Source organism: Acipenser ruthenus, chromosome 4 (genome assembly GCF_902713425.1).
Source record: "Acipenser ruthenus chromosome 4, fAciRut3.2 maternal haplotype, whole genome shotgun sequence".
NCBI lineage: Eukaryota > Metazoa > Chordata > Actinopteri > Acipenseriformes > Acipenseridae > Acipenser > Acipenser ruthenus.
The window spans coordinates 7252501-7271625 of record NC_081192.1 but is presented as its reverse complement, the minus strand read 5'-3'; the positions used below and the strand labels follow the sequence as shown (position 1 = coordinate 7271625).

Sequence of the window (19125 nt, the reverse complement as noted above, 5' to 3'; positions counted from 1 at the left end):
TGATTAGTAAATCACAAATTCCTTACAGTGTTACAGAACCCCCTGCAGTGTTAACAAGAAGCACAGAGCTTTACCTGGATTTCATGTTGTCCATACCACAGTATTTAATTTTAATGTAACTTTTTTTTTTTTTTTTTTTTAAAACATAGCCCCGATAGTTTTTATATATTTTTAATTATACATAAAAGGTAAATAAAACTAGGGAATTTCTTTTGTCAACTTTTACTCAGGAACGTTCACCAGGAGAGAGATTTTCTTTTTCTCAGTGCATCCAGTTCCAGTTTTTTTTTTCTCACTGCATCCAGTTCATGCTTCCTCCTGCAACAATGCTGGCACTCAGACAGAATTTGTCCTGAGTAAATGAATTGCCCAATTGACTTATGACGTGAAAATGTGTAATTAAAAATGTGATTGTCAATATGTTTAAAGATATAACATTGTGATACAAACAACACAGGACACAGCAAAGGGAATGTTGTGCATTTCTTGTAAACTTTGCAGGATTTTCTGTAACAGTAACTAAAAACAGCCATTTAGTATCACTGTACCTGCTACCTCTAAATGTAGTCTTTCGTAATAAAGTAGTGGCTGTTCAAAATCTTGCCTGAGTCAATGTTTAATTCTGCAAGCACACAGCTTAAATTTAAGGATAACAGCATTTTCCTTGGATAAGGCATAAAAAATCTGAACAGAATCTTAGCTGTAATTAAGTATTATTATAAAAGGTGGTGTTGTTTTAATTAGGTTATTTACTGTTTGTGATTAGTACCAGGTGAATGTGGTTAAACTGAATAGAGGTTGATTTGCAATTTGATTGGTTTCCACACAGCTTTTATCCATCTTAGTTAGTATAATAGACAGCTAGCTTATTTGTGCGCCAGCATGAAGCACCAGACAACCGAAGCGCCTCTCTACCAAAGAGCCGGGAGTCTAGCTGTGGGAGTCCAGCGAGGAGAGACCTGCGAGGAGAGGCTGTTGGAGAAAATCCGAACCTAACAGCGCTCTGGAAGACACTAACTACTAGGCAGGCCCCCCCCCTCCGCCACTCCTGCTCCCACTACTACTGTACATATCTGTCTCACCTGTCCTGCTATGACTGTCTCTCACATCCCTGTTATTCTGTCCTCTCACTGCCGTTCTGTCCTCTCTCCACCGCTGCTCCCCTAATCCCTCTAACCTCATTCCTCTGCCCCCCCCCCCCCCCCCGCACTCTCTCTGGTGCCCTCTGGAACTGTCACTTCTCTGCTAACAAAGCTGATTTCATCGCTGCCTTTGCCTTCCACCTCTCTCTCGATTTCCCTTGCTCTCACTGAAACCTGGCTCTCTCCTGATAACACTGCAACTCCTGCTGCCCTGTCCCCTCTCTACGTCGAGTCCCACACTCTGTATCTCAATGGACAGGGAGGTGGGACTGGTCTTCTCCTCTCTCCCCCAAGGATCAGTCCTGGGAGCATCTCCTCCCGTATCTCTACTTGTCTGTCTGCATCACCTCAAACTCAAGCTCTCTAAATCTGACCTCCTTTTCTTCCCCCTCCTTTGATCGCTCTATCTCCATTCCTCTGGAATCTACCATGCTCTCTCCCTCCTCCTCGCCAAGAACCTTGGAATAACCCTGGACCCCTGCCTCTCCTATTCACAGCACATCTCCACTCTAGTACGCACCTGCCGATTCTTCCTGAGCAACATACGAAGAATCCAACCCTTCCTCACCAACTACTCCACGCAACTCCTCGCCCACCTAGACTACTGCAACTCCCTCCTGGCCACCCGTCTGCTCCAGCTCATCCAGAACTCCGCTGCTCGCCTGGTGTTCTCTCTTGACCAGACTGCACCCAGCTACCTCCAGACCCTCATCTCTCCCTACACCCCACCTGACCTCTCCGCTCAGCCTGCACTAGAAGACTGGCTGTACCTCCTCTACGCTCCCCTGCCTCCAGAGCCCGCTCCTTCTCCACCCTCGCCCCGCAGTGATGGAACGACCTTCTGACGGATGTCAGGACTGCCCAGTCCCTGATCACCTTCTGGCACCTCCTCAAGACACACCTCTTGAGACAACACCTGTAAAACTCAACTCTTCCCTTCTGGACAATATAGCCCTCTGCCTTTAAGGCATTTTAACTTGCACTTATCTGTTCCCTATTTTACTGTATTTAATCCTGCACCCTGCAATCTGTAGTATTTTGTATTTCATCTGCACTCGTATCTAACCCTGATGTAACTGTCAACACTGTTATCCGCTCTTGAACTGCCCCGATATATCAAATCGTACTGTGTATTGTATTTTCTCTTATTAGGAATGAAGTCACTGTATTTTGTATCTTGCTCTTAATTGTACTGTAATTCTTTATGTATTTTTTGCATACAACTGTAAGTCGCCCTGGGTAAGGGCGTCTGCTAAGAAATAAATAATAATTTACACTTCCTTGTGTGTCATGTCTTACTTATTGTACATATGACCATTATTGCACGTGTGTTTCACAGAATATTCTCCTTAACTTTTGAAATGGTCCATTTAGAAGAGTACTTTTTAATAAGCTTTTTATTAAGCAGACTCGCCTGCCTTGACCTACAAGTTGCTTCTTTTACAAAAACGAGTGTGTACGCCTATTGCATACCTATGTCTCTTGATAGTAAAATTCAAAGAGGTACATTTCCACTAGAGCGCCCCCTTTAGAAAGTTGTTGAAGCAGAATAGTATTTCAAGTTCACAACTCATGTTGTATGCTTGTAAGAAAATCTCTCTGGAAAGTTAAATTGGTGTTGAAAGTACTGTATTACACACAACAACTGCTTGGTTTAAGAATAAACCACAACATGTTACTACAGCAAAAAATCGTCTCTTGAATAGGATCCAAAGTACATTCATACCATTCTTTTCTTTTATTGGTAAAATGAATGTAATAAGATACTATTATAGACAACTACCAGTTGGCAGGTATTTGGTGGCCTCACAGAAATAGTTATTTTCATTACAGGAACACGATTGTTTTGTTTTAAACTGTCAGATAATGATATTTTATAGCGATGGCCAAAAGTTTTGCATCACCTACAATTTTAGCATTGAGACCATTTAAAAAGACTATATGAACATAATTTTTATCTTTTATTTAACATCATGTAATCAACCGGAAGCCATAGTACAGTATTTAATGATAGAAGTATATGGAAAACTACAAACGGATACGTAATTCAATATGCCTGGGTGTTATTAGCTACATGCCTTACAGACATCAAGCATTGGCTGTCACAGAATTTTCTAATGATGAATTCAGATAAAACAGAGGTTATGCTAGTGGGCTCACAGAACCCACTAAAAGGAAATGTGGGATTACATGAGCTCGACCCTTGCAGTCTCTCATCAAAACTTAAACTAGAAATTAAGAGTTTGGGGGTCATCTTTGATCCTGATCTATCAATCGAGACTCATATTAGGGAAATTACTAAAGTATCTTTTTACCATTTGAGAAATATAGCCAAACTTAGACCAATTATTTCTGTATCTGATGCCCGAGAGACTAATGCATGCCTTTGTTTTATCTAGAATTGATTATTGTAATGCACTTTTTTCTGGTATCCCAAAACGTGTGGTATCCCGCTGGCAGCTTGTTCAGAATACCGCTGCTAGAATTCTGATTAAAACCAGGAAAAGTGAACATATTACCCCTGTTTTGGCCTCTTTACACTGGCTCCCTGTGCAGTATAGAATTGATTTTAAGATTTTGCTTTTAACTTACAAGGCCTTGAATGGATTAGCACCTAGTTATTTGCAGTTACTGACACTATCTTCCAAACCGCACTCTGAGATCACAGGATGCGGGATTGCTGGTTATTCCTAGGGTCAACAAAAGCAACACAGGAGGTAGGGCTTTTTCTTGTAGAGCTCTGAATTTATGGAATGCTCTGCCTTCATTCAGGGAAGCTGGGACCATTACAGTTTAAGTCAAGACTAAAAACACACTTTTATACAATGGGTTTCTTATCTTAGGGGGTTTTAATGTTACTTTAAAATTGCTGCTTTTGTACTATTATATGTATAATGTTATTTAAATCTTATTTAAATGGTCTGATTGTGGCAGTTGTATGTGTGACACGCTATACAAATGTATTGAGGTTAGTTCTTTTTTTATGCTGTGTACTGTACAGTGCTTTGCAATACTTTTGTACAAAAGTATAATAACAACAACAACAACATTGAAGAGATATGATACTTACACAATTACTTTTATGTGATTCTGTCTCTTCAGCGGACAAGCCTTTCAGAGATGGGATTTTATCTCTTAATAACAAATCAATTCTGTCACATTGCGTTCACTTCACATCACTTCTACAAATCAAAAGGTGTCAAAAACGCTTGGTTACTGATGTGAGGCAGGAAGTGAAACAGATAATGATTGACCAGTACTTCCAATATAATGTCTTATTTCAGTGAAGGGAAATTAATAAGAATCAGATACATTTCTCATCTTAAAAACATACTGAATGATATAGCCTACAACATGTAAAAGCGAGATAAAAGCAAAATACATTATCTTCTCCACTACTACATTTATTTTGGTAAAGCTTAAAAACCCTGGAGACATACTTATTTATTTTTTTTTTATTAAAAAAAATAACAGTTTTAACATTTTGCTCTTTCATGTATAGTAGTACATAGATAGGAATAGGAGTTCCATTGTAAAGCATTCCAGGATTTAACAGTACATGTATAGTATAGGACAACCAACAGTGAATTTTAACCTTACTGGCGAGAAAAGGTTTTCCATCCTATGACCCCACACCTCAAGCTACAATCTTTCTAGGATATGTGGGTGTAATATGAACACTACTAAATAGATTCTTCTGAAAAAGCTGTGAAGCAATATAGGGCTTAATGGTAACTGAAGAAAAACTGCTCTCTTTTGACTATGAAAAACAAAAAGCAATATCATATTTAATTTAGTTATTAGGTAATGTATTTGATAATATAAATGTACAACTTGCTGTATACAATAAGGGCTTCATAGGGGAATTCTTAAGGATAAATTTATATATATATATATAATGTAAAAGACCCAACACACAGGAATTGGAGGTTCAGCGCTTACGCGCACTTTTAATAATACAAACAAAACAAAACACAAACACCTAGCTCTTTACGAACACTAACTAAACTTACTGGTACACCCTGACTAAGTGGGACAGCTAAGCCGTTTCCCCACCAAACACAACACCACAAAAAAAATCAAACAGGTTTAAATTGCACACTCTTTACCTCTCGACTGCTCGGAAGCAGAGCACCTCATCTGCCTCCTTCTACTCAGCAGCCCTGAGCAAACTAACTGCTACCTTTAAATACCCTGCACCTGGTTCTAATTTAACAATAGTTCCCAGGTGCAGGGGATAATTAATAATAAAACAATTAACAAATTAAATTCCACAATAAAGCAAAACAATTAAACAATAACGCCCAATACAATTAAATTAAACAAATGTGCATTCCGCACATGTTTTCTTGCAGGGAGACTAACCCCCTCCCTGCTGTCTTACATATCCCCCCCCTTGTCTTTTCAAGACACCTGCCTTTCGACGGCCACCTCCTCCCCTAAAACACAACCACCCACCCTCGAGTCCATCAATGTCCCTTTTCGCCCTCTTCCACGGCCGGACTTGAGGGTGGGCCGGTCCACGTTCCGCCCCCGCCAGGTAGGGACCGCGCACCTGCGACGAGGGACCCCACCGGTTTGTCAGGCGCGACCGGAGCGACAACCGTGGCACTGAAGGTTGCAGCAGCGGGCAGAGGTCTGCAGCTGGGGCCCGGTGTAGCGACGTCCAATCACCCAGGGGGAGCGAAGTAGTGACCAGGGGGAGCGCAAGCGACGTCTGGGAGCAGCGCAGCGACGTCTTGGTGCTTGGTGCTTGGGTGCTTCCCCTCTAACTCGGGCCACAGCAGTTTCTCCTCCTCTGGCTCGTGCGGGGGCAGCTCCTCCCCCTCTGGCTCTCGGGACGGCAGCTCCACCCCCTCTGGCTCTCGGGACGGCAGCTCCACCCCTTCTCACTCTCGGGACGGCAGCTCCACCCCCTCTCGCTCGGGTGCTGGCCACACCATTTTCCCCAGCACCTGGTGCAGCACCAGCTCCAGCTGTGACACGGGGAACTCCAGTTCCTGTGTAGGCTACCTCAACTCTTGCCTCCATTGCTGGTTGCACTCCCGCTGCTTGCGAGTCGCCTCCCGCGTCTCCACCGTGGACTTTTCCAAAGTCCTTTCAGTTCCGCGATGTCCATTTTTTCCTTCTTGGGTCGTAGGGGTGCTCACACTTTCTGACACCAAATGTAAAAGACCCGCTGCCACATGGGTTCGTGCCCCTTTAAAAACTGACCCAACACACAGGAATTGGAGGTTCAGTGCTTACGCGCACTTTTAATAATACAAACAAAACAAAACAAAACACAAAACAAACACCTAGCTCTTTACGAGCACTAACTAAACTTACTGGTACACCCTGACTATAAGTGGGATAATTAATAATAAAACAATTAACAAATTAAATTCCACAATAAAGCAAAACAATTAAACAATAAAGCCCAATACAATTAAATTAAACAAATGTGCATTCCGCACATGTTTTCTTGCAGGGAGACTTTAACCCCCTCCCTGCTGTCTTACAACATATATATATATATATATATATATATATATATATATATATATATATATATATATATATATCGTAGCTATATCGTAGCAAAGGCCTTTGGCCAAGGTTAGGTTTGCACCCTTCAAATATGTGACCCAGACACAACTGTATTTTAGCACTTTTTTTGAGCAATTTTATTGTTCACAAAACAAACAAAACAAAAAGCCTAACTCCTTCCAGGAATGCAAAGTTAAACTTGGTTTCCCTAAACTAAAGGGTTGGGTCAGCTAAACCGTTTTCCAAACAAAACTGGCTCTTTATTTTAACCAGGTTGGGCAAAGCCTTCACTGGTTTTCTTCTTATCACATCTCTTTACACAGCGCTCCTTTCTGTGCCCAGCTCCCTGGTAGTCCAGCCCGTACTGAGAACAAATGCATGCTTTATGCCATGTGGCTGAGGCTTAATTGATAGGCAATTACCCACTTGTGCCTCAGCCACATTCCAGGCAAGGACTCATTAAGGTAGGATCTCTTTTTCCCTGCCAACCAACACTCACACCCGTGCACACACACACTTTTCTCTCCATTCCCCCACCTTGCCACAATATATATAACTGGTGAGCAATGTTTTCAATGGGCTCATCCAATTTATATTTACCATATCACAAGGCAGTGTGATATGGGAAACATGCACTCAATACCAGCAACAGAGCACAACCCCAATGCGAGCTGTCAAACTGTGAAACAGCAACAAATCTCCACAATTCTCCAGTGTGTATCTGACAAAGAAAACCATATGGCGCTCTCCACGTCCAGTGAAAATCGGGTAAATTCAAAAGAAACACAAATTTCCAACATCGAAACTACCTCGGCAACAGGCCTGCTGCATTCAATCTTTGGGCCGACTCCAAACTGCATTTCCATGAGGGAGTCGCTGTAAACATCTATAAATCAGCCACCTGAAAAATCTCCCATCCACAGACAAACATGCTTTGCAATACGCTCTGATTCTGACTGAAGGTAAGCCACTTCTTACAAAAGATACATAGAAATGTTAGCAAACACAAACACGCTTGGAACAAACTGGCGAACATAAAAATGGCAAAATAGTGTTAAAGCGTGTAATTTGAACACGCTCCCTAACCTTTTTCCCACCTTCTTGATAAAAACAAAATTGCCACGGAAACCTGACCACAAAAAAAACAGAACTGGCAAAGCACAGAAGACAAATGCAGTTCCGCAACACCCAATTCCCTGAAAACCACAGGAAACTGTTCACTTTGGTTACAGTCGCATTATAACTCCTAGTACAGACCGAACTTTAGAACTCTGGCAGGAAAAAGATTTGCTCACCAGAAATTATAAAAAAAAAAATGCATGGGGTAGTTGATTTTGTTGCTGTTGGGTGTTAATCAAAAATGTGTTTACATTCGCTATATAGAGAATACTGCATGGGGCAGTGTGATATGAGAATTTAATGTCCACCCTCGTGGTGGGATACTGGATAAGCCTCTCGGGTGTGCATTAAATTCTCATATCACACACTGCCCCATGCAGTATTCTCTATACAGTGAATGTAAACATATTTTTGATTAACAACCAACAGCAACAAAATTGACAGTATTAACTGTATGTTAAAGCTCTGCTTTAGTAACTTTGCAGTTGAAACAAACAACACATTTTTACTATGAGTTTCAATATCGATTTGTGAACAAAAGCTCTGAAACACATCTGGCAGTTCTTCATAAATATCTTCATCTATGGGCTCAATGGCTCCAGGTTCCTCACTCAAAGCAATGTCATCATAAGTCTGCCCTTCGTCATCATCATCATCATCATCATCATCTTCCAGAATAATACCAGATGCCATGTCTATGTTAATAAAAAACAACTAAAACAAGTAGGGTTGTAGTCTAAATTAATAAAACATGTGTTCAACTTTCCCATTCGACTAACAGCAGCAGAAAAGCAAGACAGTCTCATGCTGTATGTATTTGAGTCTTTTACCAGTATAGTCCAACCTATACACCACCTGTAAAAGAAGAATTTTATATGTTAAATCATCTGGATATAAAGACCACTGGTTTAATGGTCATTGTAAACAGGTTTTACTGTATACTGCAGAATATGAAATGGGTCAAACTGACCATTAAGAAAACACATCTAGGTTTTTCAAACGAGTTAAACCATAAAGACCATTCATGGTTAATTGACTCACCTCTCAACACAAACCGTATTTGCTCTAGCCATTCTTCTGCATCTTTTTGAGAGGCTGCAGTAAACTGAATTAATATAAAAGAACAAATAAATCAGCAACATATATTGTAAGGAATGCAAAATAGTATTCATGTCACTTCTTTAAAAGAACCATTAGCTATTCTTTCCATGTATTATGGTACTTTTCGTGCAAGGGTAACTCCTATAAGGTACAGTTAATTTTTACAAATGTATGTAATTGAAGCCAAAGATGATGGATCTGAATCTCTGTTCAGCAGCTGACAGCAGTGCAGAGAAGAAGCTGCTTCTCTTCATCAATGTCACATGCAAACTGATGAACACAATTCACCCATCACAATTAACAGACATCCAGGAATTTCTTTAGACTGCTGCTGTGTACAATCTTCTTAAAAATGTACATGTCAGGTTCAAACACTCCACCTGACAACTTCATTAACTGGCTTTCAGTTTGCAATCCCTGACATTTTAAATGTATTAATCTTGCACTCAGCATTGATGCTGGATTAATATAACCAAGCAATGCAAATCCAAGTTGTGTTGAACCGAGTTTGACTTCAAACAGTTATAGAGCGTACAAAGTGTGGTAAGTATGTTGAGCTAGCGCGAGCTAAACTAATGTTTGGTGAAGATTAACAAAGTTAATATAGTGTATATTTTTTAAACTGTACACCCATCATCTAAATAAAATAGTTTACAAATATAGAACATAACGCTAATTAAATAATGCAATAAGTATCATATTTTCTGATAAACATGGTGTATTTGATTTTTTTTAATGGTATTTTTTTCATAGCCAACAGAGTTAATAGTGAAATTATTTTGTTACTCCAAGTCCTTAGAGATAATCTTTCACTTTATGCATCACGTTGTAGGTGCATTTTTAAAAATATTTTTAGTTCATCCACAAGTTCAAGAAGATGACTTCTACTCTATAACCTCCATTCTTTGACACAATCTTTATATGGTATGCAAAAAAAACAAAAAAAAACACAACAAGCACAAAAAATAATATACTGTAAATAATCAAAAAGGTTTTCTGTTAAAACAGTATTATGAAAACTTCAGTACCACTTTACCATCATTTTATATAAAGATGCATCTGTTGTTGTTCACTTCATTTCAAAAGAGGGGTATTAGATGTCAAACCTGATACACGCGTTTCTCAGGAGCAGTGATTTCAAAACAGCCATCTTTCTTTGAATCTTTTCTGAGCACATTATTCATCCTGACTGTGTATCCATCTATACCAAATTCATCTCTCTGCTGCTTGTCTGTCGGAGATAAAAACAACAGAAAAGAACTTGCTTGTTTACCAATCAGAAAACGTCAGACAGTTTTATTTCATTACATGTTTACGTACTTCTAACAGCCCTCATTTTCCAAAAAAAACAAACAAACACTGATAGCATGTTCTTTCACAGGTCAGCAATATGCAGTTTACCATACATTTATAACCAATAACTCACATTTTTAAAGACAAGGTGTAACATTTGCTTAGTTTTCATTGTGATGCATGACCTTTCTTTTGTCTGAAGTATTGAAATGTCAGTTGGCGCAAGCACATTTTATATCAGATTGTACCTTTTTGTATTAATGTTTTTATTTAGTGTGCCCAATTATTATACCCCCCATTTTCTTCCCAATTTGAAATGTCCAATCATTTTTTCCCTCACCGCAGCAATTTCTCACACAGCTCAGGAGAACTGAAGGTTCAGTGGGTGTCCTCCGATCCCAAGACAGCTTCCTCTTTTACACCCAGGAACTTGATATCAAGGCATATCAGGGAGCTTCTGGAGTACAAAGGCCAACCCTGAAGGTGTCCGTCTGGGCTAACTAACCACCTGGCTGGTAGAATCCCCAGAGAAGACCAGCTACTTTGCACAGCCAGGATGTGAACCTGCGCTGCATGATTAACCCTGCACACCACATGGCTGTGTTTCTACCCGATGAGCCACTCGGGGACCCCACACAGATTGCACCTTTAAAACATTGCATTTTTCTGGTTTGTAACTGAAATATGGCTGGTATGGTCAGTGGCCAATAAAAAGGAACCATATTGGCAACAGAACTGGACAATGGCCATTATGAAACTTGATTTAGACAATGTGGCAGTGAAACAGTTCATTTTCATAGACCATCACTTGTAATGGAACTTGATGGGAGAATCATACAATACAGCTCTATACCTAACAAATATGAATATGTAACATGGTAACCAACAAATTTGAGTTTTTGAGGTGCGAGTCTGCACGACGCTTGGTTTTGACACAGGCCATTTTGAGTTTCTTCAGCCTTACTTTCTCTTCACACAAACATTCTTTACAGCACATCAAATTAGTATTGGATGCAATGAATCTACAATACCTTTGTAACTTCCAGATTAATAGAAGGTGTGTTTGTTTAAAGCACACTGACGCTTTTGCCATTCAGGTCCAAAGAAGCTGTGATCTGAAAGAGAAGTGCAGGTAAAGCAGAAGTTTAAAATCGAATTCTGTTATGGCGTTCTAGGGTGTTAAAGCAAACTATTGACCATTTTGTATTTATTTAATTAATTATTTCAAATGAATACATTACAAAACAATTCACCACAGTGGTGATAAAGATTCTGTACTTTTTCTGCGCTTTTCTAGGTATCCTCCCTTAAAAACTGATTGTAGATCTTGGGCTGACACTGGCGGCGACTGGTGTGCTGCTGAAAAGTAATATAAAAGAATAAATCTTAACAGGGTACCATGACTAAGGAACCCAATGTAGTTTTATAATGGCAGAAAAGAGCACTTGCAACCAAACAAGCTGAACGAAAGATGATCATTGTGTGTAATGTCTTGAACAATGTTTGCTTTCCACACATTACATTATGTGCACGGTTATCAAGTTTTCATGAACCCTTTGAAAAGAACAGCTTGACTCAGTCAGTTCTTAGTAAGCAATCTAAATTATACTCATGTAATTATTTATTTATTTATTTATTTATTTATTTACCTGTATTGTATAACGTGGCACATCCGTTCTTGCCAATTACAGCAGATGACTGTTTTCCTCTATTCTTGTGTGTCTAACCCTAAAATGAATTGTTACTTACTTGCCTTCACTTAAATCTCTTTTAGAGACATTAGTGTACTGTTCAGCAGTAACCCAACACCCATTTATTTTTTGGGTTATCCTGGAGGAAGGGAGCGCTCAAATAACGTTTTCTTTTTTTTTAAACTAGTGTTACTGGTGCAGTAGCTGACTATTTCAACTCCCATTACTAGGCTACAAAAAAACAAGAAATCAAGATACATCAATGAGGTTCCTTGATTTTTTAATTGTATTCAAATTTGATTTTCAATTACAGCTGTTGGGCTGCTTCTATCATTATCAGCAGTTATTTTCATAACAATCTGTGAAGCATGTGAAAGTACTCAAGCTGCTCTAAGCCCAGCAAGAATCAGCTGTTCTTTTCTGAGACTTACCAAAAGAATGCTTAAGTGCTCTCACTCATGTGAAACATTATACAATAGTGAACTTTGTTTCTGGACTGCCAGCAAACAGTCTGTATATGAATACATTCCTGCACAATGATACATACAAAGTATGCCACAAATGCAACATGAATAACATTTAAAAATAAGCCAGAGAATACAACCTTAAGTCCCAAATATAAGGTTTATTCTATTTAGAGAAACACCTAACTACTCTTCAGTTCCAAGTTTCTCATTTATAAACACTAATATGGGTGATCAATGATTACAAATAGTCTTCAAGCACAGTTATTACACTGTTTTGAAGTTCTAGATTCTAGAAACTAGAAATGGGAAGGATTTGTCCAAAAAAAATAGAACAGCACAATACAAGGGAATAATAACAAAGTGTAATGGCATCTCTGAGGTTTTTGTTCTTCATATTTAGATCCACCACCATTTAGGTAAATTCATTTTTTTTTAAATTAATTATTCATTTATTCACAAAAACACATGGATTTTGTTTTTTCTTCAGTTGCAGTACTTAATATTCTTTCATGACTGTTACATCTCTCTCTAAAAGAAAAAGCAACCAGCATATTAAATGGGGGGGGTGATTAAGTAAAACATAGCCTGGTATATACTGTCCATGAAATTATTGTTTAAATACCCAGTTAGATTATAAATGATTATTTTTTTTAACGATACAGCTCCTGTAATACATACAACCATATCTTCTATGTACAGGTTCTTAATATACAATTCGATTTTTAAAAATATGCTCAAATCATTACCTTAGGAGCATTAACAGAGAGCAGAGTTGTGCTGTCTCTTGTTCAACAACATGCATTAACAGTACACTAGAAAGGCTTCACAAGGCTCACAATCTAAGAGTGTAAACATAAAAAAGGCTTGTAATTGCAGTGTGTGAATGCTTTGATCAAGCTGGACTGACTAGCCCTTGCAGTTCAAACATAACGGACCACTAAACTCCAATTCTACAGCTGTCTGAAACCTAAGTAGCTGACAGCAAATCCCTCTGAAATCATCTTTGCAGCTTCTAATAACAAACCTTACAAATAGGCTACTCAGTTAGCAACTGCACCCAATTGTTTAGTATATGATTAACAGCGTTTGATCCAGAATTAGACAAACAAATTATTATTATTTAATTGAGCCCATGTGCCAAGGTTCAAGTTTAGGTTAACATCCTTGATTTATTTCAACATATCCAGAACTTGGTATGGGAATTAAATATCATAAATGTATTTTTCTTCTTGTTTATAGGAGACACTTTTGATTTTATGTATATTGTACAAATGTACACACAATTTCAGTGGAAGTTCACAGCCATACACATAGCAGAGATACATTGTAAACTGTTACCATGCCAGATAAATAATACAACTGCAGAATGCATTCCTTAACAAGTTCAATGGAAACAAATTTAAAATCATCTTTACTACTTTGAGGAGCAGAACATAAAGGAAAAAAAAAACACTTAAATGTTGGCTAAGCCCACAAATAACAATTAGAAGTGCACAGGCTGATGTTTGGTTACAGTCTAAGAGTTGATACAAATCATCATGTTTTCAGTCAATTGGCTAACTGAATAGTTTTTCCATACTTAGGTCTGAGGTACAGACATTCAAGAGAGGTTTTTTTTGTTAACTGAAAGTAAACATAATACATAAGACTCTGGATATTGACACCTAGGGTAACTTTGGAGCCAACGTATGGATGCAATATAGATAAAGGGCTAATGTCACCAGTGCATTTCAATTGTATCATGTCACACACATGATCTTAGCTATCAGGAGCACATTCACCACAGGAACTATGAAGTGAAAGAGAGTTCAAATCAAAAGGTTTTTTTTTTTCATTTAAACTTCACTATTAGGTAGCTCATTCCAAGTTGCGGAAATCAATTTTGAATTCAATTTATTATTTTGCTGGGAACGGCTTGTGCTGTCCCTTTACCAGCTTCTGTGCAGATCTACAGTATGACAGCCTGGCACAAATGTGTCACCATGCACACTGAGCCATGCAGTGAACTATCGCTTCTTATTTAAAACATGATCACCTTTTCATACCCCCTGACAAGTGTCACCAGACAAACTAAGCATTAGTTCTTAGATTTATCAGCGTCATGTTACTACTGCTATTTAAAAGCAGACTGTTCATGTCTTCATTAGCAGTAAATAAATATGAGATGATTTATTAAGATCTGATCACAGGGTACTTGTCCACTTTAAATGCAATCATTGAGAACCAGAGTTCCAACACTTTCATTGCAATGCTATGAGTACTTAAATATAACGCAATAAAAACAACATTTTTGAAAAGGAAGTGCATGCTCAACCATGGTAAAGGGCAGTAAATGAATGGTGCATGGCAAACTGTTATATGCAGTAGACTATACTTCTGGATTTAAAGGTTTCTATAACATTAAAAGTACGTTTGAAACAGAATCTGTAGTGAAGCATGATAAAGCACATTAGAATTATCCAACTGCTTGTTAGAATCATAGAATTCCCAGCTCACCGTTTACATTAAACTTTGAATAGAATGACATATCTTGGAAAAAGGATGAATCATTTATTAAAATATATTACATGATATGTATTTTCACATCGCTGACTCTCAATAATTGCACAAACCCTACTAACGGTTGTTTTTAGTTGCTCGAAAACATTATAAAAAAAATAAAATAAAAAGCTAAACATATCAAGGCCAATTACTCTTGACTGCCTTTAAATGATTATTCCAAAGGAAACAAAATTGACTATTAAAATGTAAAAGGTATCACTCTACATACAGCATGTGTAAGTATTCTGTCATTTTTCTAAGTAGAGGATTACTAATCAATATTTGCTGGAGTGGGCTAATCCTTTATGAAATCACTTGCTTGGTGATTGAGGAGTTTCCTAAATCTACACAGTTAATCCCTCTTCATCTGAGTGAGCCCTTTATTTATTCTAGCCATTTCTAGAGCCGGCACTGGCAGATTTTCATATCTCAGCATGCGAACCATGCCTTGACAATCGACACAGCACAACGTTGAGACAAATCTTGTTAAACACAGGACCTGTCTCTTGTTAAGCCAGCAGGCAACACTCAGGAATCAACACTTATAAACACAATTATCAGGCAAATGACCCTCTAATCTGGGAGGCATCCTTTGCATTTATAAACACACAACTAGTCTAAATTCATTACGTTCCGAGTTCGGATGAAGTAGAGAGCACTGTCATTACATAGAAGGTGTAATTTAACTTCCATCTTTTTTTAATAAACAATGGTATTTTGAATAAAGTAACATACTCTTACCAATGCATTTAAACTAAATTAAAAATAACCAAAAAAAATGTGCTTGATCAATCTGTACTCTTACAAATGTAACTCTTCAATAAACCAAGCGACAAAAAAATTAAATAAAAAAAAACCACACACAATTCTTTTTGCATTTTGATATTGCTTTATTTAGTCTATATTATAGTAAGTATGTTTCCTTTTCACAACTAGGAATACATATTTGTGAAAAAGGAAAGTAACAGCAAAATTGACAAATTGTTTTTATTGTTACACCAGCTGTGAAGATTCGGACAGCAACAGGAAGTTTTGACTATTTTCTACCCCTAAATTAATCAAAACCAACTTGACATTATGCTACCTATCTTTGCTCTGCTATTGTAAAAGAAGTGAACAAGCGACAGGTTTAACTTTATAGGATGTGAAGGTTCACTAAACCTATTGTTAGGCATGTCAAATGCAAATTAGGAAATTACAACATTACTGTACCTTGTGGCCTTTTGGTGGAGACACACAGTATAATTACCATTACATCCTATTGTTGGTATTAGACTTACAGACCTCAAAAGCAAAGGAAACAAGACCGGATGTAGCTAACCACCCAGCTGTAATCACTTTAAAAATGATTTAATACCACCACCACCAACAACTTGTCACATGGGTCACTTTACAGTAAACTCATCCCGACCAACATACACTGTAAGGGCATTTAAAAATGTAAGTTTGACATACATATTATTATTATTATTATTTATTTCTTAGCAGACGCCCTTATCCAGGGCGACTTACAGTCGTAAACAAATACATTTCAAGAATCACAGTGCAAGTAATAATACAATTAAGAGCAAGATAAATACAATGATGAATACAATGACTTTGGTTCAAGCAAGTACAAGTGTGACAAAATACAATTCAATAATACAGCAGATAACAGTGTCAGTGATAGTTACATCAGGATATAATTAAATACAAAATACTACAGATTAAATACTTGGCAGATTATAGTACTCTGAAGTACAGGATTAAATGCAGTAAAATAGGGGGCAGATAAGAGCAAGTAAAGCGCATTTAAGGAAGGGTGATATGTGTCCCAGGGGAAAAACAGAGGAGTTCTACAGGTGCTTTCTGAAGAGGTGAGTCTTGAGGAGGCACCGGAATGTGGTCAGGGACTGGGCAGTCCTGACATCTGTAGGAAGGTCATTCCACCACTGCGGGGCGAGGGTGGAGAAGGAGCGGGCTCTGGAGGCAGATAGTCTGACCAAGTTTTATCACAATTGAATAGATTCTCTACATACATCTAAAATCAAAAGTGTGACACATGGACAGACAGACGGGTGGAGTGTCTCTATATACCATCAGATAAGTTCTAAATAACTTGTTCTTTAGTTTCCTTCTCAAACTATACTCAAATTCTTGGTGAGACATACAGAGATGGTTCGACTGACAGTCAGCTTCCATATACAGTACTGTACTCCCAGATTCTGATACACCCAATAACATGTGCTAAAGAAGGGGCTTAGCAAGTTTCGTCAAAATATATAGCATTTCATTGGCCAGCCAATTGCGTGTTTGTGGCTTATCAACTTAGTTAAAAATGTGCGACAATCAAACAAACGGCCTGGAGCCTCCAATCTGATCCTTCCCTGAATCTAATTTGGTGAAACAAATAGACCCAGAGATACACATGGACAGCAGTGTGGAGTAGGGCTCTTGACTATTGACCGGAGGATTGTGGGTTAAATCCCAGGTGGGGGACACTGCTGTTGTACCCTTGAGCAAGGTACTTTACCTAGATTGCTCCAGTTAAAAAATAAAAAACTGTATAAATGGGTAATTGTATGTAAAAATAATGTAAAATAATGTATAATGTGATATCTTGTAACAATTGTAAGTCGCCCTGGATAAGGGCGTCTGCTAAGAAATAAATAATAATACACAAGACATGAACAATGTATAAGCATCTTATTTTACAAATACAACAAATATTACAGAACTTAATCCTACTTTGCATTTTTGAGATGAGAATGTTTATGTTCAATTGACATGATTACATGCTACTATCAACTGTACCAAAATCATCAACTGGTCTGCTTTTAATTTACTGCTTGGTTTTCAATCAGTACTGGCTCCAAAGTACTACTGTATGTTTACTCCACAACAAAGCCTATATCAAAGCTCTGTCTATCAGCCAGGCTATAGCAGTGTTAGGATATGGGGTGATATTTGCAATAAGAGGTTGTATTGATGTGAATATTATCAATAAACATGGTTACTTTGTTATCTTCTTTCTTTTTTCTTGTTGTATCTGATGTAAGTAACCCTGTGCATGTCTTGTTTTCTAATAACACCAAAAAACAGAGTTTCAGTACCAAACCTCAAATTAGAACAAACTCTGACATTAAATCACAATAGAGATTGACATTTGGAGGAAATTGCCAAAACGAAGTAAGCTTTACCAGAACACCACAACTTGAAGTCTGGATTCAGTTAAAAAAGCTATTTACAATAGGCTTTTGGTGCACCATAATAATAAAGATATCCGCAATCTAAACATATTTTTGTTTTTGCACACTCTATCCAGCTTTGGCTGGCCTGTTTGACTTCCTTCAGGATGTCCTGCTGTCTCCATATCTACACCAATGACGTCTTTCTCTCCCTTGTGCTGACTAGCCCTTCTTGTCGCCTATTTTGTCAATGCAGTCAAGGAAGAAGGGCTCCATGTCAGCTCTCTTCCTCTAGTGCAGCATCCACACAGTCTTCACACCTTTCTAATGAGCTGATCTCCGGTAAATCTGAGGCACTGCGCCATGTCCTCAGCAGATCTCTCTTCCCATGGGCAATCAATTCAGTACTACAGGAGGAGGACAGCAGAATCTTGCATGACAGAATTTAAACCCAATGCCGATGCCACAGCTGCTACACCTGGCTTCCAATTTAGGATTAGCCAACTTTACTGGGTGTATTCTTCCTTTCTAAAAAGAATAAAAAAGCTAAATAAAATTGGTGTAAAATGCTTTGAGAATCTATCCAATTGTTGTTCTGCACCTGTCAATTTGTAGTACTGTATATGTTCTTGTGTAAGCTCTAGTGTAAAATAGACATCAGTGTCTCGCTCATGCTGGGAAGCCCTATGCTGGTGGAGGCAAACTTCTCACCTGCGCGAAGGTGTAGTGATGGGAGTGATACACAGCCGTCAAGTGGCGACGACAGACGCATCCAACTCGGGTTGGGGTGCAGTCTGGGCAGGCAGAGGAGTCCGTGGGTCCTGGACGGGTCGCTGGACATCCCTGCACATAAATGCGCTGGAGCTCAGAGTAGTTCAGTAAACAGTCGTGTTGTGTGTTTTAAACAAGTTGTTAAAGGGTGTTAAAAATGCAGTTTAAAGTTCTGAAGGTCCTTTTTATAGAGTTCTGTGTTTTCTTATTTCTTACTTTGTTTAAATCATTTTTTACTTTGAATACATTAGATGCCTTAGATGTTTCTTCGCTGTTGCTGTTGATGTATTTATCTACGCATCCC

The 19125-nt window shown here is 38.4% G+C and overlaps 1 pseudogene; it reads right to left on the bottom strand.

Annotated features, from left to right (window-relative positions):
* LOC117400745 (src kinase-associated phosphoprotein 2-like) overlaps positions 1-19125 on the bottom strand; it is a 63038-nt pseudogene that overhangs the window by 19339 nt on the left and 24574 nt on the right.